Source organism: Tachypleus tridentatus, chromosome 7 (assembly GCF_004210375.1).
Source record: "Tachypleus tridentatus isolate NWPU-2018 chromosome 7, ASM421037v1, whole genome shotgun sequence".
NCBI lineage: Eukaryota > Metazoa > Arthropoda > Merostomata > Xiphosura > Limulidae > Tachypleus > Tachypleus tridentatus.
The window spans coordinates 6,275,889-6,298,928 of record NC_134831.1 but is presented as its reverse complement, the minus strand read 5'-3'; the positions used below and the strand labels follow the sequence as shown (position 1 = coordinate 6,298,928).

General features: G+C 36.0%; 1 protein-coding gene across 15 annotated transcripts in view; it reads left to right on the top strand.

Annotated features, from left to right (window-relative positions):
* The window catches only part of LOC143255041 (uncharacterized), a 198,441-nt gene that overhangs the window by 77,930 nt on the left and 97,471 nt on the right, over positions 1–23,040 (top strand). For 3 of the 15 annotated variants that reach the window (XR_013030424.1, XR_013030423.1, XR_013030419.1), the window contains one exon: positions 11,466–13,709. The exons of 10 other annotated variants lie outside the window; for them this stretch is intronic. The gene's annotated coding sequence lies outside the window, so the exon portion shown is untranslated. Of the gene's footprint in view, positions 1–8,742; positions 8,894–11,465; positions 13,710–23,040 lie in introns of those variants that run through there. 2 more of the 15 variants (XR_013030425.1, XR_013030422.1) reach the window with 2 other exon arrangements.

The following is a 23,040-nucleotide window of genomic DNA, read 5'->3' as shown; positions in this document are numbered from 1 at the left end:
AAATTATATTTGAACTATAAAAAGAAAATTTTGTATTAATACGAAAAAACAATAAGCTGAATCGAAGATGTTTAGGAAAAACGTGCAATTTTTATTCGTTTCTTGTTTAGTTAGTTTTTTGTAAAGCGCAAACTACATAATGGGTTAGTTTATCTGTGCTTTGCCCATAGGGGGTATAGGTTTGGTTTGCGTTCAGTTTTGTGCATGTCTGTGCTAGCTGTTTTAATTTAGCCTCAGAGGAAAGGCAGCTAGTCAACACCACCCACCGCCATCTCTTGGGCCACTCTTTAATCAACGAATAGTGAACTGACCGTAACATTATAACACTCCTACGGCTGAAAGAGCGAAACTGTTCAGAGACAGGCATTCAAACCCGTGAATTGCGAGATGAACACCTTAGCCACCAGGTCATGCCAGGCCCCAGGAGTATTAAAATTCGAATTTTACCGTCGTAAGCCAGAATACCGGGGGACTTTATAGCTCGTAACTTAGTACTTATATAATTATATCACTTTTGCTCAAGATTCATAGATAATTTCCACTAATGTGTGTTCACTAAAGGTGAGATTTTTTTATTCAGTTGAAAACTAAAATGGATAATTTTTTTCTGAATACCTTGCTATATTTAACTCTTAACAGGGTTTGAGGTAATTTCTCGCACCCTTTTAAGTTACGACCTTTATTTGACCTCTAAACTTAGATCATGTAAATACATGGTTTAGTGTGTGGGAACAAACAAACTATTTCACACAATCTTTTATCGGTTATACGTAGTAAAAGTTTTCTTTGATAGGATGTTTTATGGTTTGGATTTGTTTCGAATTTCGCTCAAAGTTACACCAGGGCTATCTGTGCTAGCCGTTCCTAATTTAGCAGTGCAAGGCTAGAGGGAAGGCAGTTAGCCATCAGCACCCGCTACCAGCTCTTGGGCTACTCTTGTATCAACGAAGAGTCACTTTATAACGCTCCCACAGCTGAAAGGGCGTACATGTTTGGTGTGACGGGGATACGAACCCGTGACCCTCGGATTACGAATCGAGTGCCTTAACCACCTGGCCATGTCGGACCTATTTTACAAATAAATAATGAGATTGACCGTTACATCATAATACCCCCACGACTAAAGGAGCGCACATGTTTGATGTGACGGGGATTCGAACCTGCGACCCTCAGATTAGGTTTTTTTAATGATAATGTTAATAAGGAAAGATACAATTAAAATAAAATAAACAAGTGTTTTACTGTGTGCAAATGACAAACACCTGTGTTAATTAAAACAGAAACGTAGATTTTTTAATATTTGATTCAATAGATTGTTGATTTATGTATTTTTAGGCGCATAGTTAAACAATTAATTATCTATGCTATGCTCAACGCTGGTATCGCGTTATAAGTTCTTAGACTTCATGCTAAGGTACTGGAGGAATTCTGGGTGGAGACAAAACAAATAGAAGAGAATATAATTGCTGTAGATATATTATACGAGATTATATGTTTAATGGACTGTTAGAACTATCTGCGTAATGATAACTTAAGTTTTTAAAACTCGCTTTTTTATGTTCAAGCACAAAGTTATTAAAGCCGACATTGAATGAATAATAGTTATAGATTATATGTACTAAAGTAAATAAGTAATAACGTGTTATTACTCCTTACCCTAATTCTCATTTGTAAACGACTTAAATAAAATTGACAAAAAATAGAATTCGATAACATAGCCTGGTTCACACCATAGCAATAGTCGTATATGCAGTTTGATTATGTTATGTTTGTCGTATCTCAGCCATCCTGATGATCTGTGATACTGAGCGAAAAGCATTTTCGGTGTTGGATATAATGTGGTTGAAATGTTACTGAAAGCATCTTTGCTATCAGTCATGAGGTCGTGGTTTAAATACAAAATATGATTTTTTAAATTTAAAAAAAACCGAAATGTTACGTTTTACAAAATGTAATTACTGTTAGAAATTATATTTGAATACGGTAAGCAAAACAAAACACATAAAATTTATTTTGTAACCATAAGAAGTGTTTTAGTCTATTTGTAGATGGCGCCACTGCAGTTAGATAAATAATGTAGTTTATTTACTATTTAGCTGTTTTGAGCATGAAAAAGTAATTTTTTTACTTGGTCTAATTATTTGTTTTTTACGCATCATCATTTTATACAGAATCCTTATGTTTTATTCTAACATTGTTCTTTATTATCTAAATAAGCAATGTTAATTTGTATTTTTACTTCAACTTGACGAGTAAATCCTTGAAGCGAATTTTGTTAATGCATACAAGGGTACGTTTGTGGATATGGTGTAAACTGGAATTTCAGAAAGTATTTTAGAAGTTGCCACATAAAAGGATTATTGAAAAAATTGTTGACTTAGGACTTTTGTCTACTTGATTCGTGTAAGAGAAAAAAAAATGAGAAATAAATTATTTACGTTTGCTGACGATATTGTCAAGAAAACGCTGATGCTGCTTTCAGCCATAGTAGCGTTATAATCCTACCGTCAATCCCACTATTCATTGGTAAAAGAGTAGCCCAAGAGTTGGTGGTGGGTGGTGATGATTAGCTGCCTTTCCTCCCCCCCCCGTTAGTACAGCGGTATGTCTCCGGATTTACAACGCTAAAATTAGGGGTTCGATTCCCCTCGGTGGGCTCAGCAGATAGCCCGATGTGGCTTTGCTATAAGAAAAAAACACAAAACAAAATCCTTTCCTCTAGTCTTACGCTTCTAAATTAGGAACGGCTAGCGCAAATAGCCCTCGTGAAGCTTTGCGAGAAATTCAAAACAAACAAACCAATTTTTCATTTTCTCCCTAAAACGTGAAATCACTGGTCAAGATGAATTCTTTACTTTATGTTATTTGATAAAAGAAAAACGTTCACGACTGAACACTTTGCGTTCTGTATGTTTTACTGAACGTTTTACTTTTGAACAATCTTTAAATAAAGTATTAGTGCCAAATAAGATGTGTTACAGGTACAACTTGTAAATAAGGTGTGGTGCACGTACAACTTGTAAATAAGATGTGTTACAGATACAACTTGTAAATAAGGTGTGGTGCACGTACAACTTGTAAATAAGATGTGTTACAGATACAACTTGTAAATAAGGTGTTGAACAGACACAAGTTGTAAATAAAATGTGGTACAGGTACAACTTGTAAATAAGGTGTATTATTTGTGAACAATCCTAGTCATAAGAAAATAAAGAATTTTATAGAAGTATCACATATGTTTGCAAAAATTATTTTTGTCTCAGTCATTTCGAACTGACAAATACTTACAGTGGTTGAAATGGGAGGTAAAAGAGATGGAACTCCTTTTGTTATCTACTGTGACATTCCAATTACGAGACTAATGGAGTGTTTTCTCAAGAAGTGGAACTTCGTTTGGGAAAGTCCAATCTAAACTGAAGGTCTGATTATATATAAATGTGTGGTTTTGTATGCTATAATATTAGCTTAGCACTTTGAAGCTCAAAATTATATATAGACACTTTTTTTATTTTATCTTAGTGACCTTAAAGTTCACAATTATATATACACATGTCTATTATTATTAGAACGTGATATTCTATACTATTGTTTGTTTAGAATTCGAAACCTTGTGTATGGTTTGGATCTATCTTATGGATCCCTACCTGCATATATATAAATGTGTCATATACATACATATGTCATATACGTACATGTTGATTTCTAAGCCTTTCTGTGAAATATTTAATCTCAATATTAACACCTGTGAGTCTTTGCTCTGCGGTGCATTTGTTTAGGGTGCAGAACATCTCTGTGCCTGATTGGCCAATCACGTTGTGAGGTATATGATATTTTCGCAAAATTGAGAATATGATAGAAGCTGCTTGAGATCTTAAAATTTACGAATCTTCGCTGCGTTGTCGTACTCGTTGGTAGAAAAAAAAAAGCAGATCTAATAGGGGATTGCACGCAGAATAGGAAACGGGCTGGGACTCAACCTAGTGTGATTACGATTGAAAATATCCTATTCTCCTCGCTGGCTTCTAAAGCTAACATCTGGGGTTTGATCCACGTTGCAGAAACAGCACAGATAACCTATTGCCTTGCTATTTTGTTTATAATTAAGCACAAAACTACATAATGATTTATCTGTGCGCTGCCTACCGCGGGTATCGAAACCCGGATTCTAGCGTTGTAAGTCCGCAGACATATCGTTGTGCCACTGAGGAGGAGCTTTGCGTTGCTTTCTCCTTGACAACGATTAAACATACCTAAGTATTAGAGGAAGTCACGATTTACATCTAGAACTTGCACCTAAATACAGAAACGTGTAGTGAAGAGAAACATAAACAGATTTTTGTTTTTCATACTATAAGTTATAGAAAACTTTAGACGGACCACGAATCTAGTGCGGAAAGATCCCACTTTAAGATACGATATATTTATGTGCTTTGAAATGAATTTGTTTAATAGATAGTAGGTCTAGTGTAATTCGGTTATTTTCTTTCTTCTCGAATGTTCAGGCAAAAGTGCTGGCTGTTTTATCCAAGTTTAAGGGAGCAGAAACATAAGACATTGCTCACTGTCTATTATCTGTTTTTTTTTTAAAGGAAATTATTTGTGTTTTTGCTGTTTCTCTCTCTGTGTGACTTGTTAGCTCTAATGATTGTAGTCTGTTTAATGTTGTTACTAAACAGTATTTATTGGTTATACAACTGTTGCCTTTAATTCCTCTATTTGAGTCCCAAACGTCGTTCACCCAAATCTCGATGATCTATTCCGACATGCATTGCTAACTAAAAGGCAGAAAGGTAAAACCAATAAATGGTGTGTCCTTCTATCCGTAGAGTTTGTGGGTAAATAGTTTCACTGGAAAAAAAATGTTGAAAAAGAATCTCGCCAACTGAACAAAACATTGCATGTTTTATCATCATTGTATGTACGATTCTTCTACAAGTGACGTGCGCAAGAGGTTATAGTTTCTACTTATATTTTAGTACCTCCACAACCCACCAGGAGTAATTAATAGCTTATGGCAGCGTCTCTCAAACTTTTGTCATCCACACACCTTTCAAAAATACGGTTTATTGTGCCCTCTGTACAATACAAGGATGCACATTAAAATGTTATGTGCTGTTGTAATTACTTATTATTTTCACTAATAAAAGCATGCATATAAATGTTAAATATGCATTACTGCACTAGTGACTAAACCATAATCGCTCGCGCCTCCTGGCTGAGGGTTCCCCAAATTCTTAGAAACGCTGGTTTATGGAAATCAGTGTTCATACGAAGATATTTCAGGTTTTCGAGTTAATCACGTGTGAATAGACATGTGATAACTATTTTGCTTGTTTTAACAGCAGAGTTAAACTATGGGCCATACACTCTACGCCCATTTCAGGGATTAAACCCAAAATTTTAGAGTTATAAGTCCTCAAATGCCATAGATAGCACCGAGTCACCGACAGTGAGGTATTTTAGAGTCATTAACAGACGGACAGATATCGTGAATATATTTTTGAGACACTCACGCGTGTAGAGACGTCTAACTTGGTTCCTTCCTTTGTCTGTTCCCTGGTGGAACAGCGGTAGCTCTACAGATTTACCACGCATAAATCAGGGGTTTGATTCCCTCCTCCGTGTAAACAGCAAATAGCCTGGTGTATCTTTAATATAAAAGAAAACACCCACACACAAAGCGTCTTCTGTTTTCGAGAATTTCGAAGGTTTCGAGATACGTTGTTTTAAATTATTTTTTTCTCTGTGTTATGTAAGAGATAAACAAAAACATACTTTCTATCAAATGACAAAAAAAAAAACTTCACGATTTTAGCCAAGTGTAGTACCAGCCTTGGTTGAAGGCTTTGATTTTATTGTAAACAGAAACAGACGTGTCTCTGCACAAAACCTTTTTAAAAGTCTAAATATATCGTAGAAAAGATGATGAGATAGCATATTAAAGTTCCCCTAATTCCCTTTCCTTGTCGGTTGCATCTGGGGATCACGAAGACAAAATATGTTCAGTGTCAAGTTCTTTGCATCTTTCAGTCAGAGATTTGTCGTTTCACTCTAAGCCTCACTTTTCTCGTGCGTCTTGGTTTAATGAAGAACTAAACTCTAAATTATTGAGTAGTGACGTAATGCGAGTAAACGCTAACAGTAGTTTAGTTCTGTAAGCAATTTCCCGAACTACTGTGTCACTTTAGTGAATAAAAGATGTCATTATTTGATGGTAATTCCCATGTGTGTGGCACACAAGGAGAACGAAACTAAACTTGATTCTTAAGATGCTTAGTTAACCTTTGTTTTCCATTTTACCTATTAAACAGAATACTTTAATTTCTGTGTGTTTGTGTATGTGGGGAAGAGGCTTTTCACATACCAATGTTGTCCGTTGTTTTTTTTCCATTGAATGAAAGAAATGCTACGAATAAAAACGAATTAGACTTTAATGACACAAAAGATACAATTTTGGTCAGGCAACTGGACAAGCAGATATTAGGTAATTACGTGAAATTTAACATTTTTTAAAAAATATTTTCTTTGAGGCATGTTTTTATTAACTGATTTTCAAATGCATATGTTTAATGGCACACGTAGGCTTAGGATGGAACTCTCGTAAGTAACATGAATTATATTATTAATGATTTCATTAAGATTTGTTCTAATGCAAAGAACGCCTATACACAATAGGCTGTTTGCGTTTGTTAATCGTGGGGAATTGAACCTCAGATTTTAATGTTGTAAGCTCGTAAACTTGCTGTTTACCCAGGTTTTGTGCAAGGCCATTAAATTTAATAGCCACCCCTAAGTTTAACTCAGAGTTTGATACCTCCAGTACACTTAGCACAAATATTATATGTCTCCAGTGATTCAACAATAATTCAGAGGGCTTATAACGATAAAAATTGAATTTCGATACCCGTGTGATTTACATTACTTACAGCACGGAATGGATAATCCATTGCAGAGGTTTATATGTTTTCAACAAACAACATTCTCCATAGATTTCTTAGAGTTGCTATTAGCTATATAATAGTCCAGGTGGTTAAGACCTTCGATTCGTAATCTGAAAATCAAGGCTTCGAATCCCCGTCACACCAAACATACTCGCCCGCTTAGCCTTGGGGACGTTATAATGTGACGATCAATCCCACTACTCGTTGGTAAAAGAGTAGCCCAACAGTTGGCGGTGGGTGGTTATGACTATCTGCCTCCCCTCTAGTCTTACACTGCTAAATTTGGGACGGCTAACGCACGTAGCCCTCGTGTAGCCTTGCGCGAAATTCAAAACAAACCAAACCGTACTTTTTTCCTTATTTATTACGATGTAAATGTGTTAAATTATTTACACTTTTAAAGTATTTTCTCTCACACACATTCAAATATTAGAATAACTTACTGATTTTAAGTTTCATTATTTCACACGATATTCAGAACGTTTCTGTTTCAATTTTTATTATTTCACACAATATTCTCACGTTTTTGTTTTAACTTTCATTATTTCACACAATATTCACAACGTTTCTGTTTTAACTTTTATTATTTCACACAATATTCTCAACGTTTCAGTTTTAGTTTTCATTATTTCACACAATATTCGCAACGCTTCGGTTTTCATTTTCGTTATTTCACACAATACTCTTTACGTTTGTGTCTTAATTTTTGTTTCACAAAATTTTTGCGTACGTTTTACAAAATACTTAAATTACCTGTTGATTACTAAATAACCATATTAACCTATTGGTTCAGTTTCCTTGATGAATTACAAAATTAATTTGGATAACTATAATTTGTGGAAAGGCCACTTTGTTTGAGAACATGTTAACTGCTTTTGATGTAGTGTAACGAAACTTTCATTTTTTCATGTTAACTGCTTTTGATGTAGTGTAACGAAACTTTCATTTTTTCATGTTAACTGCTTTTGATGTAGTGTAACGAAACTTTTATTTTTTCATGTTAACTGCTTTTGATGTAGTGTAACGAAACTTTCATTTTTTCATGTTAACTGCTTTTGATGTAGTGTAACGAAACTTTCATTTTTTCATGTTAACTGCTTTTGATGTAATATTAGTGACGAAACTTTTATTCTCCCCGTACGAGGAAATCTAAGTTAACATGAAATTTGATTTCAGCAAGTTGTAAATAAAGTTATCTCGTAGAATAAAAATATTTCGATAAACGAACTAGATATTATTAGATTTAAACAAAAATAAAGCTTTCATTTCCGTTTTCGGATTCAGTCTTGCAGCATTTTCATCAAATCTTTGCATCCTGCATGGGTTTTACAGCCGATGCGACCAAGCGGAATTTATTGGAAACTAAAGGAGGTAGTTCCGGGAGTTCTAATTTTCCGTCGGTGTTTCTGAGCTTACTTATTTACTTAACGTGAATTCATTATCAACTGTATCGTGATGGAAGACGTAAATCCCCGAGAAATACATCACCGCTCAGTTTCTTCCTGTTTAGCACCACAGTATTTTGTTGTTTGTTTGTAGTTTTAAAGAAATGGTTTTAAATCATTGTGGTAGCATTTTAACAAAATTTATGGAATCTCTTTTATTTATTGTTGTGTTCGATTTAATGTTTAAAATTATCATATTTCAGATGTTAGCTTCTAACTGGCGTTACGTGAATTTTTTTAAACATTTCTAAACCATACTTTTGTTAAAATAGCAACAATCGATCATAATTTATGAATAAATCAACCGTTTATTAATATATCTTGCTTTAAAGAGATTTTTTCCTGATTTTTTGTAGGGAGGGATCTGCCCTCACATTTGTATGATATGACATAAAGGCGAAAATGAAATACTTTCTGCTTTCCTCAGGTTGTAACCCTGGCCAACAAGGGACTTTCATCAGATATAATTATACGTGAGCTAGACAGCCCTTGGGACGATCACTGAAGGTCTGTTTTTGGTTTTTCTCTAGCATCTCAAGTTTTAGTGATGAGACTTATGAAATGTGAAAGGTTATTGCTTTAACTGTGATTATTTACCAACAGAATATCTCTGGTGACCTCGAAGTCATTGGTATGCTAACTGACGTTCAGACAATGGAATATCAGTGAACGAATGAGTTTAACTCGGATTGTTTTGAAAAATTAACACCAATCATAATTCGATAACCAAATATGTTGGAAAAAAACCAAAAACAGATTTGAAATCAGCGTGCAAAATTGATCTAGAAAAATGTGGTTACGTCTTTGATGAGAGTAAAAACGTTTGATTTTTGTCGATCAGTGTAACTATTGCTCCACGGAAAATAATTAAGTATACTGCGACTTAAACACATAAAAATTACGATATAGACACGTGGACATGTATGGAGTAGAATATCATATTCAGTTAATAGAAATACTTTAAAACACGATTAGGTTTTGGTTTTGATCCTTCGAAAAGATATACAGTACTGTGCAAAAGTGTTAGGAAAAGGTTAAAAATCATATTTCATGTTACTTTTAAAGGACAGTGGAAAATAAACCACAGATGAAACATCAAAATGTGATTAATCTTCGTGTTTAGTGCAATCGAAACTAAGTGGAAGTGTTTGAGTTCAGCAAACAGTTAATGTTTTGTGTTTCCCTCTTTTGTTTTAATAACTGCAGTCTTACAGGCATGTCCAATATACTTCCACAATGTTTTTTTGAAGGTAGCTTTTGATTTGCCAAGTTTTTAATCTTTCAAACCCCATCATTTATATGATTCCAACAAGTTCTTTCTTAGCTAAGCAAGTTTTGCATCGGTTGGATGAGTGTTTGGGGTAATTATCTTTTTGTAGTAGAATCCTTTACCAATAACATACAAAGAATTGGGTATACCATGATAGATCAGTGTCTAATGGTACTTGCGCTGGTCAATTATTTCGTCTATTTTGCAAATATCTTCTTTGACTCAGAAGGAAAACACCCCACGCCATCATAGTACCTCCCCCATGATTCATTGTGATATATTTCACTTTTCTTCCGCCGGACGTACAACTTAGGCTTCAAACCAAATGTTTCAAACTCAGAATAATACATCAATAACACAATTTTTCAATCATCAACAGTCCAGATTTTGTACCTTTTAGCAAATTTCAGTCTCTTGACAATATTTGGAGTTCGAAATAAAGGATTTTTTTGTTCAATTTCTACACGACCAAATATTCTATTTTCGTTGAATCTTCTCGATACTGTATATTTGGACTCTTTTTTGAGATAAAAGACCATGCTTGAGATCAGTGGCAATCCTCCTTTTGTCTTTAAGGCTGTATTAACGAAGATACTTAGTATCATTGAATTTGGGCATGGCATGGTTAGGAAGTTATGGCACTCGACTCCTAATTTGACAGATGCGGGTTCAGATATTCGTCACACGAAAAATGCTTGCCCTTTCAGCCGTGGAGAGGTATAATGTGAGGGTCAGTTCCACTCTTTGTTGGTAAGAGTACGCCAAGATTTAGCGGTGGGTGGTGATGACTAGCCGTCTTTCCTCTGGTCTTACACTGCTAACTTAGGGACAGCTATCGCAGATAGCCCTCGTGCAGCTTTGCACGAAATTCGAAAAACAAACAAACAATCCCACTACTCGTTGGTAAAAGAGTAGCCCAAGAGTTGGCGGTGGGTGGTGATGACTAACTGCCTTCCCTCTAGTCTTACACTGCTAACTTAAGGACGGCTAGCGCAGATAGTCATCATGTAGCTGTACGCGATATTCAAATACAAAAACAAGCATTATTTTCAAACACGTCAACGTGTTTGAGGAAATATAAACAAATAAATCGTCATAAAATAGCGGGAAAAAGTTATTAAATCGAACACATTACCAAGTAGTATTATGGGAATACCTATGGCACTGTGGCGCTCCCTGATTTCATTTGACAATTACACATGGAAAAACGAAAAACAATACTCTTCTGTTCGATACTTTATTGGCAATCATACGTGCCTTTGCCAGAACAGAGCGTTAAAAATTGTGTTATATTTCACTGCGGTGTATAACGGAGTTAGGTGAAGAGCTGTTTGGAGTTGTTCGTTTTTATGATATAAAATATCACGTAAAGAAACTGGTTTCTGAGATGTTGGACAGGATCTGGTTGGTTTCGGTTTCTTTTGCTTGCAGTAGATATTTCCAACGTAACAGTCATATCCTCGGAACCAAGCAGTATTATGTGTCAAGATAAACCTGTTTCCAGCTTTTGCTTAATTGTTTTTTAATTGTACAAGATTTCAAACCATTCTCTTCACTAACGTTATGTGGCTCTGCGTTGATAATTGATTGTACAGTTGTATGCAACTGTATTCATTAAGGACTTATGTGTTTCTTTGTATATTACTGGTTTTATGTGTATTTTAATTAACGATTTTCATATATCGATTTGTTAATAACTGATTTTATGTGTTTCTCTATTGATTACTGACTTTATATGTTTTTATTAATTACTGACCTATGTATTTCTTTAATAATTGACAATTTTGTGTGTCTCTTTATTCATTACAGACCAAGAACCACTAAAGAAATAATGATAAATTACCAGAATAGGGTTTTAGAAGCATTTATTTTATAATTAATGGCCAAACATTTCTCGAATATGTTCGTTAATAAATAGGAAAAAAAGAAACAAATAGAAACAATGGCGTATTCTTCAGTAATAAAAGAAACCTATACCAATACCAACATCTGTATTTCCGAGAGTCAAAGACACCACGTGACTGAAGTCGAAAGTGATCAAAACACTAGGCTGGATAACCTTTGTAGAACTCCGTTAACACCACTACCACACGCATTTACCCAGCCCTCGCGAAGTAAATACACCTACGAACAAAGATAACTAGCTTAGACTTTGAGCTGTAATAACAGTGCCGCCTGTTAACAGTCAACTAGCCAGACGTCGGCCTCTTTCAATGATGAGCACATTCTGCCGTCTTATCTAATCAATATGCGTACGTTAAAGTGTAGAAAGTTTTAATGTCTACATTCTTTCAGGTTTGGAAACTTTTGGATCTCAAAATCCATGAACACGTTACGAAAGTGTATGCATGGTAGAGAGAACTGTAATTGTTGTTGATTCGAGATATAGTAATCCAATAAGACCGAGAGATAAGAGCTGAAAATCGACTGTCAGTTGCTATATAACAGACAACCATTATTGAATATCTCAGGAATAGAGTATATTGTCGTTAGCTGTGCTATTAGCAACAATTGCGTCTAAGAATGAGGTAGTTGACATCACTTAGATATGTTAATTTGTTGTTATCGTTTCTTCTTATAGATCTGATCCATTTTTGTGTTATGACGCACAGATATACGTATGTATTTACACACACGTATTTCACATGCATGTATATTCCATCAGAGTTCTATAAGTTTATTCACACACACATAAAGTTCATTCGTAAAAGTGTATATCGATATTTAATCACGTACGTATATATTTATCACAGACAGACTTATGTATTCATTCACACACACATAAAGTTCATTCGTAAAAGTGTATATCGATATTTAATCACGTACGTATATATTTATCACAGACAGACTTATGTATTCATTCACACACGTAGATATGTTTTCACACGTGTATTCACAAATATATTTCTATATTATATATTTTATTTAACAAAAATGAATATTTCTGTTTTATCTGTTCTAAAGAACTAAGAATATGTCTTATTTTTTCACTTTATCTTTCTTGTTTCCGTAAAGTCCAATAAGGTTCATACCAGAAACGAAACGTTTTGGTGTAACAAAAGTTTTCATTTATTCAGTGAAGGTCCTCTTGTACTAAACGTGCTTGAATAGTAGGCCCCAGAGAAAATGTTGGTTTTTTTTTTTATCTCGGGGGAAACCTAGAAGCAGCTACTGAACACGACCAGAAGACGTGATGACAACGTTGGTAATGGGTTTCCTGGTCGTTCGATTTTGGATTCATTTAATTATGTTTTTAAAGGTCGTCTTATTGCTTGTGGTCTTGTGATGTGTTTCGTCCTTTTAAGAAAACCACTTATTGATCTGCACCCCTATGGATAACATAAAAAAAACGATAAAACGTTTTCTTTCACTTTTATTGTGAGGACAAAAAACTTGGGTGTGTCGGATCATAGCACATCTCGTGAAGGAAAGAGAAACACTGCAGTGAAGCTTACATATCAGGGGCAAATATTACTTACGAGTACTGCGTAGTTAGCAGCAAGTAGAACCCCAGTTAACACAGAAATTGGTTGTAATGGTAATTAAGACCATTGAGCTTTAGTGACAACTGTTTTAACTGAGATAACTTTATAGGTTTTAAGGCTCTCTTTAGTAGGAAAGCTAGTGTGTGCGAATAGAGAGTTTCCATTCTTGTCTTTCTTAGACCGTTTTAAAACGTTTCTCCAGGTTCCGTTACAGTTGTTTAAGTAATATGGCAGACAGATATACTTCTGATCATAATGTTGATCCGTTTTGTATTTCCAACAATGAGAATTGTTACTAGTTTTACTCTTAGAGAGAAAGGTAGCATAAAATTAAGTAATACAACCAAATACAACACTCGTCTTCTTTAACCAGCACTTGACCTTAATCGAGGTTAAAGGTGAGTAGTGTTACTTTTTTGAGGCCTTGTTACAAAGTGTATAGTCCGTGAGATGCTGTCACGCACAACAAAAAATGTTTGAATTTCGCGCAAAGCTACACGAGATCTATCTGCGCTAGTCGTCCCTAATTTAGGGATATAAGACAAGAGGGAAGGCAGCTACTCATCCCCACCTACTGCCAACTCTTAAGCTACTCTTTTACTGAAGAATAGATGGATTGACCGTCCCATTATAACGTCCCCACGGTTGAAAGGACAGGCATGTTTGATGTGATGGTGATTCGAATCTGCGACCCTCAGATTACGAGTCGAGTGCCTTAACTATCTGACCATGCCGGGGCTTTTAATAATGACGAATCGAAAATCAAGGAATTTCGAAATTATTTTTTATAATTACGTCATGTCATTTTTTATCAACTTTTATTAACTTATTCGAATTGCAACTTAAAGACAGAAAAACGTAATAAGTATAATCATGAGTGGACTTCCGAATAAATTGTGAATCACTTAATAAACATATGTCTGAGTCATTTGGCCGTGGCCTGGTGGTCATCATGTTAGGCTTAATGCATTCCATATTTTTCAGCTGTGGGTATGCATACATCCAAATCTAAGGTTCGATTCCACTTGTTGAACGGATCGCAGATAGCTTATCATGTCGCTTTGAGCTTAAAATTAACAAACACATAAACTGTAGGTGCAACACGAGTCCTATTATTGGGCTAGGTAACACCCTAGTGATAGTGGGTTGTTTCAAAAACTAACTTCCATCCTTCTGCTCCTCAGTGGCACAGCTGTATGTCTTTGAGTTTACAATGCTAAAAACTGGGTTTCGATACTTGTGGTGGGCAGAACACAGATAGCTGTTTGTGCTTGGCCCGGCACGGCCAGATGGTTAGAGCACTCGACTTGTAATATGAGGGACACGGGTTCGAATCACGTTCGCACCAAACATGCTCGCCCTTTCAGCCGTGGGGGCGTAATAACGTGACGGTCAATCCCACTATTCGTTGGTAAGAGAGTAGCCTCAGATTTGGAGGTAGGTGGTGATGACTAGCTGCCTTCCCTCTACTCTAACACTGATAAATTAGGGGCAGCTAGCGCAGGTTATCCTCGTGTAGCTTTGAAAGAAATTCAAAAACAAACCAATAACTTTGTGCTTTATCCAAGACAACAACAACAACAACCCTTCCCTCTTTTAGTCAGTGGCTCAAAATTATGGATGACTATATCATAGATTAAATCAAACGGTTATGAGTAATAATAAAAAATGTTATTAATGTTAAAACAAACACATCATATGTATGGTTAGAAGCTGAACAATACAATACAATAACACCATCAAGGAGTTAAAAACACATGTTGGTATAAATTTGGCCTTTTTCATAAATTCACGATCGATAATTTGAAAATATTTCAGGTTTGTAACTATAATGAAGCAAAGAATGTTTAGTAGACCAAGAATCAGGTCAGAAATGTGTGAAGAAGAACTTCTTGAATACTCAGAATTGTCCATGTCCGCGTTTATAGCAGATTGTTTGCCCCAAGAAATATAAAAAATCTATCTGCCGTCTCTAATGTTGAACTGATAGACTACAGTGAACTAGGCTAGTCAACACCCTATACCGTCAGCTCTTGGGCTGTTCTTCCATGAATGAATAGCGAAATATGACTAAGATTTATGTTCACATGTAAAATCACACAATGAAATACTGACTGAAGTAACTGAAATATTTGATTCATGTCGGTGTTTACATGTAAAATCATACAATGTAGTACTGACTGAAGTAACTGAGATGTTTGATTCTTGTCTGTGATTACATGTAAAATCATAGAATAAAGTTTTGTCTGGAGTAACTGAGAACACAAAAAGAAATTAAAACGTACATAACCTGTTACACTTCTTGAATCTAACAGTTTAAGTTGCAGATCAAAATAGTTAACTATAACCCATTTTGTGTTAGTGGTTGTTATTTCGTTGTGTAAAATTAAAAAAAAACTAAAATACTCGGGTCGATATTCCGGATTTTATAAACAATCCATCGTTTGAATTTACATAAAATGAAAGAAAATGCTTTTTATAGCGTACCCACAGCACCAAAGTGAGGAGAACCTTTTTGAAACAACGGGTTACGGGCCGTGAATTTTCGATTCACATTCAAAGAACCATAACAAGTAGGCGACAATCGGCCTCTATAAAGTTGTAACAATAGTCGCTAATTAGTTACTCACATTAACTGTTTAATATTATCATAACATTACTTTAGATAATCAACCTGACACCATTGACGTTAATCTAACAATAATGACGAAATAATAAATAATGTATACAATAATTATAACAGAATCTTCCCCATTTATTTCTTCTATTAAACCAAAAACTGAACGTTACAGGACTTTTATCAAAATTATTATTTTAATTCTAAACTAAGTTAATGGCTAGTACGATTCATTAGTATCCCGATGGGACAGCCGCAGGCCTACGGATGTACAACGCTAAAATGCGCGGTTCGATTCTTCTCGATGAATACAGCAGATAGCCCAATGCAGCTTTTCTCTGAAAATATAAACAAACGGATTCATTTACCACGTTGGCATAATTTTATAATCTTCCTAAATCAGTAAAAGTTTTCCTGTTTTATTATTTCATTTTTTTTTCGTCCGTCTGCTTCCGTGCGAATCAAGTTTACTCATTGTATTTTGGGAGCACGCGGTATATGTTGGAAACAACATATACTTAACGGTAAAATCTGTAAGTATAAGGTGTTTGTTTTTATCATTTAAATTCTATCTGCGCTGTTCACACCGTAGGGATTGAACACGGATTTAGGCATTAAAATATCCAAGTTGAGCGACCGAGAAGGCATAAGCGTGTCTTTAGCAAGATTGAAACGTGGAATACTCCTTTTCAAATCACCAGGCTCTTATGAAAGGTTTTAAAGTTTCATTACGGAATATCTTAGTTACTGAAAGGATATCCAACCAAGAGTTCAGAGTTATTGGTTAGACTGACCTAGGGTGAGGTAGGATTCCACTTTCCTTTCATTATTTTATTATTTGACCTTTTGTCCTTAACACAACAGGTTAGACAGCGATCTCTACGGTAACCACTTCGGGATATTAATAAGTACAATTTGCTTATTTTCATGATAATGGAAAGTCAATTACATCATTCAGGAAATCACACCCACCCTTTTTCACCCTCTCACTGACTAACACTTGGTTTGCCAACTGTTAACATCTGTGGCCTGGCATGGCCAGGTGGATTAAAGCGTTCGACTCGTAATCCGAGGGTCGCGGTTTCGAATCCCCGTCACACCAAAGATGCTCGCCCTTTCAGCCGTGGGGGCGTTATAATGTTACGGTCAATCCCACTATTCGTTGGTAAAAGAGTAGCCCAAGAGTTGGCGGTGGATGGTGATGACTAGCTGCCTTCCCTCTAGTTTTACACTGCTAAATTAGGGATGGCTAGCGCAGATAGCCCTCGAGTAGCTTTGCGCGAAATTCAAAAACAAACAAACATTAACATCTGTTGGCTGAGAGTAAATGGCCTGTTGCATCCGGTAGTCAGCTTGGAAAACAAGAACCACAGCATATGTATCATCTAAAGCATTAGTGGTTAGAGGATGTTCTTGAAGAGCTGACTCGAGCATATTGCAGAGATTAGAAGCATGTGTTAATTAAACACGTATGAAAGAAGAGATAAGATGATAGGTGAATAATTATCTACTGTCTCCAGGGGACGTTCAGGAAAAACAAACTAGACTTATCTTAAGCTCTTAGAAATAAGAGAGAGCTGATTATAAACAACAGGCACCAACTTTATATAGGTTTCTATTTCAGACAAGAGGCCAGTAAACTGTCTTCGATGTTAATATTTTGAAACTGCAGAAAGGACACTCTGCTAAGTAAACTAAGATGTTAAAAGGTTCAACGTTTTTACAACCCAATAAAAAAAAAAACAATCATCAACTATTTCTTTAATTATATTTTTATTCGCACTGAGTATGGGTGGATTTAGTTTGTTTTGAATTTCGAGAAAAGCTACACGAGGGCTATCTGCGTCAGCCGTCCCTAATTTAGCAGTGTAAGACTGGAGGGAAGGCAGATAGTCATCACCACCCACCGCCAACTCTTGGGCTAATCTTTAATCAACGAATAGTGGGATTGACCGTCACATTATAACGCCCTCACGGCTGAAAGGGCGAGCATGTTTGGTTTGATGGGGATTCGAATCCGCGACCCTCGGATTGCGAGTCGAATGCCTTAACCACCTGGCCATGCCGGGCTCTCACCAAGTAGTCAAGGAATCTTCTAAAAACAATGCTATTTTAGATTGGTTTGCTTTGAATTCGCGCCGAGCTAGACGAGGACTATCTGCAACAGCCATTCCCAATTTAGCAGTGTAAGACTAGAGGGTAGACAGCTAGTCATCACCACCCGCCGAACTCTTGGGCTACTCTTTTACAAACGAATAGTAAGATTGACTCATACATTATAATACCTGTGCGGCTAAAACAAAAGCAAGCATGTTCTGTAAAATGAAGATTTGAACCTGCAATACTCAAGTCACGAGTTAAACGCCCCTTACGGCCAGATCTACTATTTTAGATTTTTTTTAACTTCCAACACAGAAATGATCGAGAGGGTGGAGACTGGGAAATCTTTGGGTATAAGTAATCATTACTGTATTAGGTTCGATGTTTAAATATGAAAATAAGGAATAATGAAAGTTTAGTTAGAAATTTCAAAACAGCAAATTATTTGTTGTGATTTGGACAGATAAGTTATCTAGACACACTGATCAGATGTGGAAAAAATTTAAAGATAAATATTTAAATATTCAAGGTAAATATATTCCTTATAGAAAGAAAATGGTAGATGCAAATAAAAGAAAACAGGTTTTTAGAAATAGTATAAGAGATAGAACTAAAGAAAATTGTCATAAATTCAAGAAATTTAAACCGACTGACATGAAGGAGAAACTTAGAAGATAATAGAATATTGAAAAATTGGTGAAACAGAACATTAAGACCAAAAAGGATGCATGAGAAAATGTTAACTGAAGATGCAAAATTAACAGTAACAATGTCTTTAAATACATTAAGGGTAAACAAACTGTTAGGGTGAGGTAGAACCCTTGAGGAATGATAAAGGGTTGTAAATGATGATTATGAGATGGCTGGTTTTTAACAACGAAAGTTTATACAGTATTCCACATCTCGAACAGTTAGTAGATGGAAACAAGAGTGAAATAGATGATTACATTAATTTTGAGCTAGTGAAGAAAACATTGGGAAGGATAAAAATGATAAGTCTTCTGGGCCAGATATTATTTCCCTAAGAGTTTGGATGGAGGTTAAAGATTGGATATGTGAGCCACTTACTACTATGTTTGTCATTTCTTGAATAGTGGTCAGGCACCAGAAGATTGGAAGTTAACTACTGTAACTCCCTTTTTCAAGGTGAGGATAAAAATTGTCCCAGTAATTATTGATCTATTAGCCTTACATCAGTTGTGGGGAAAGTTTTAGAAAGTCATTTAACAAATTTTAGAATATTATTGGATAGTCAACATGGTTTCACCATAAGTTGTATTGACAGATATTGAATACATGTCTATAATTTCATTGTACAGGTCACTGGTTAGGCCTCATTTGGAATATTGTGTTCAGTCTTGGGATCCTTACTTTGGAAAGACATTGATTTGTTGGAGACAGTTCAGAGAAGAGTTGTTACATATTGAATACACGTCTAAAGAGGCTATAATTTCACTGGTTGAGTCACACTTGGAATCTTGTGTTCAGTCTTGGGATACTTACCTAATGAAAGACATTGAATTGTTGGAGAGAGTTCAGAGAGGGTTATTAGAATGGTGTCTAGGATGGAGAGGGTGTCATACGAGAAGAGCTTGAAACCTCTCAGATTGTTTTCTCTTTGGAAAAATGAAGCGTTATGAGGATTTGACTGAGGTGTTTGAGATTGTAAGGAGAACTGAAAATGTTGATGCAACATCTTTTTCATGTTCAACAATGAGAATGGTAAGCCTAGGAAACACAAGTATACATTTTGGCAAGGTAGGAGTCATCTTCAGCTAAGGCAGTTTCATTTTTCTAACAGTATGGTTTGCCTTTGAAATGATTACCCTTGGATGTTGTAGAGGCACTTACCGTACTTGACTTTAAGAGAGAACTTGATAAGTATTTGAATGACAAGGGCTGGATTTAAGAGTTTTCCCATTATTTTAATTTAGTTTTTAGGATGGAACAACAGAGATTGGCAATAGGTCCCATGTTGTTCTATGTTATTATGCTAAGTTTAAAGACCCCTGACAGTTCAGCAGTAAGCTTGAAGGGTTAAATATTAAGTCTCCATGGTGTCTCAGTAATAAGTTTGAAGAGTAATAGATTAATTCTCCATGGTAGGTCAATGTAAGTTTGAAGGTTTACACATTAACTTCATCTGGTAGCACAGTGGCAAGTTTGAAGGGTTACACATTAAGTCCCTCTGATACCTCAGTGGCGACAATGAAGTGTTATCCATTAAGTCCCTTTGATGGCTCAGTGGCAAGTTTGAATGGTTACATATTAAGTCCCTCTAATAGCTCAATGGCAAGTTTGAAGGATCATACATTAACTCCCTTTGATAGGTTAGTGGCAAATCTGAAGGGTTATACATTAAGGCCCTCTGATAGCTTAATGGCAAGTATGAATGGTTACGCTAAGACTCTCTGATAGCTCGGTGATAAGTTCTTATGCAGAAAGATCCGCCTTTGCCTAAGATCTTTGCGCAGATGACACTTTGTGTAGTTCTCGGCGAAGACACAAATTTATCAGAAAAGCTCTGCAATCTGACCTCCCCTTTTTTATCAATACAACATATAACTATAAATCAGTAGGTTCTTTGTAGAAGTTGTCCATCAATCGGTCATCATTATGTTCACGGACTTACAACGCGGTGAACAGGGTGCAGAGAGTCTATTGCGTAGCTTCATGCTAGAACAAACAATTATTGTGGTTATTCCAGTTAACAAGCTAAACACACGTGTTATCCAATCTTTAAAACTAAATTTGGATGAAGAAAATATATCAGTTAAACTGCGAAAGAATGAGTTGGGTTTAATTAATTATTCAGTTTTGTAAACTGGTCATCTGTTTTCTGTCATCTACGATTTTTAACAAATTTAAACGTCAGTTTGAAATTGTTTGTTTTGGAATTTCGCATAAAGCTACTCGAGGGCTATCTGTGCTAGCCGTCTCTAATTTAGCAGTGTAAGGCTAGAGGGAAGGCAGCTAGTCATCACCACCCACCGCCAACTCTTGGGCTACTCTTTTACCAACGAATAGTGGGATTGACCGTCACATTATAACGCACCCACGGCTGAAAGGGCGAGCATGTTTGGCGCGACCGGGATGCGAACCCGCGACCCTCAGATTACGAGTCGCACGTCTTAACACGCTTGGCCACGCCGGGCCCGTTTGAAATAGAATAGGTACATAATTTATTTAAATCGTTCACAGCTGTTTTTTGCCAGATGTCTTAAAGTTTTGTCTAATATCAGCCTTAAGCCGAAATGAAAGGTGGCTTATTGACAGTTTGTATAATTAATTAAATATTAATTACATAAATAAATTATATGATATAAATATATATGTATAACAATATATAATTCAATTATGTAATTAAATAATTAATTATAATTCATAACAGCTAGAAATGAGCTGCCAAAGATAACTGTCGCTCAACTTTACGTCTCCGATATTTCTACGTTAATACTGTGGGCATATCGTGCTCACAGTCAGATTCAGATGGTCAATGTGGGCAGACAGCTCATTATGCAGCGTTGCGCGAAACAACAAAAAGACCTAAATACGTAACCTTAAGTTATAGATGACTACGTTCATGGATAATTCTTTCATATGGTTATAGTTTATTTTCCTTCAATCTAACAAATTCTTATAACAAATACGAAATAAAAAACAAATAAAAATAGCGAAAACGAAAAAGGGAGAAAAACATGGGTACAAGTTACTACATGAAATACAATATTATTCTGGTACAGCGGTATGTCTGTGGACTTACAACGCTAGAAACCGGATTTCGATACCCGTGGTAGGAAAAATACCCACAGCCTATTGTTTACCTTTCTGTTTAATTAAAAACTAAAGTATTTGACTTTTGACAAGAAATAGAGCTCACCTTGTATGGGAATTGTGTTTCTTCTGAGATTTAATTTTAAGAAAAAAAGTAGTTTATATTAAATGTTTATAAATATCTTTAAGTAAGCTTATTTAAGTAAATAAACTCCTTTAATTAGATGAATAAATGTAAGCCATTTGTATGTCTATCGAGAAATTTAGTCTTTTTTTAAAGCGTGAATATAAATATCCATACCTACCTACCAGGAGAGAAACACTCGCAAATGGTGCGTGCGTTGTCTTGAAACGATTCTAGACAATGCGTCAAAAAACACCACAAATACTTGCATGATGGAAAGGATAATAATATTCTCATTATTTATCATGTGATTTCTAGTTCAATAAAAAATAAGGCCGCATCGTTGTATCTGTATGTCAGAATCCTAAAGACGGGGCCGCATCGTTGTATCTGTATGTCAGAATCCTAAAGACGGGGCCGCATCGTTGTATCTGTATGTCAGAATCCTAAAGACGGGGCCGCATCGTTGTATCTGTATGTCAGAATCCTAAAGACGGGGCCGCATCGTTGTATCTGTATGTCAGAATCCTAAAGACGGGGCCGCATCGTTGTATCTGTATGTCAGAATCCTAAAGACGGGGCTGCATCGTTGTATCTGTATGTCAGAATCCTAAAGACGGGGCCGCATCGTTGTATCTGTATGTCAGAATCCTAAAGACGGGGCCGCATCGTTTTGTCTGTATGTCAGAATCCTAAAGACGGGGCCGCATCGTTTTGTCTGTATGTCAGAATCCTAAAGACAGGGCCGCATCGTTGTGTCTGTATGTCAGAATCCTAAAGACAGGGCCGCATCGTTGTGTCTGTATGTCAGAATCCTAAAGACAGGGCCGAATCGATGTGTCTGTATGTCAGAATCCTAAAGACAGTATATGATATATTTACCTTATATCATTTTGTTTTATTTTAGCGTAAAGCTATATGATAGGCTATCTACATTCTGTCAACCGTATGGAATTGAATCACGGATGCTAGCATTGTAACTCTGTAAACTTACTGATGACTCACTGGGGACAGGTATAGAGAGAAACTGTATTTCATTTGTCGTTTAACAAATAAACGCCAAAGCGCGTAAGGCGTGCGACTCGTAATACGAGGGTCGCGGGTTCGCGCCCGCGTCGCGCCAAACATGCTCGCCCTCCCAGCCGTGTGGGCGTTATAATGTGACGGTCAATCCCACTATTCGTTGGTAAAAGAGTAGCCCAAGAGTTGGCGGTGGGTGGTGATGACTAGCTGCCTTCCCTCTAGTCTTACACTGCTAAATTAGGGACGGCTAGCACAGATAGC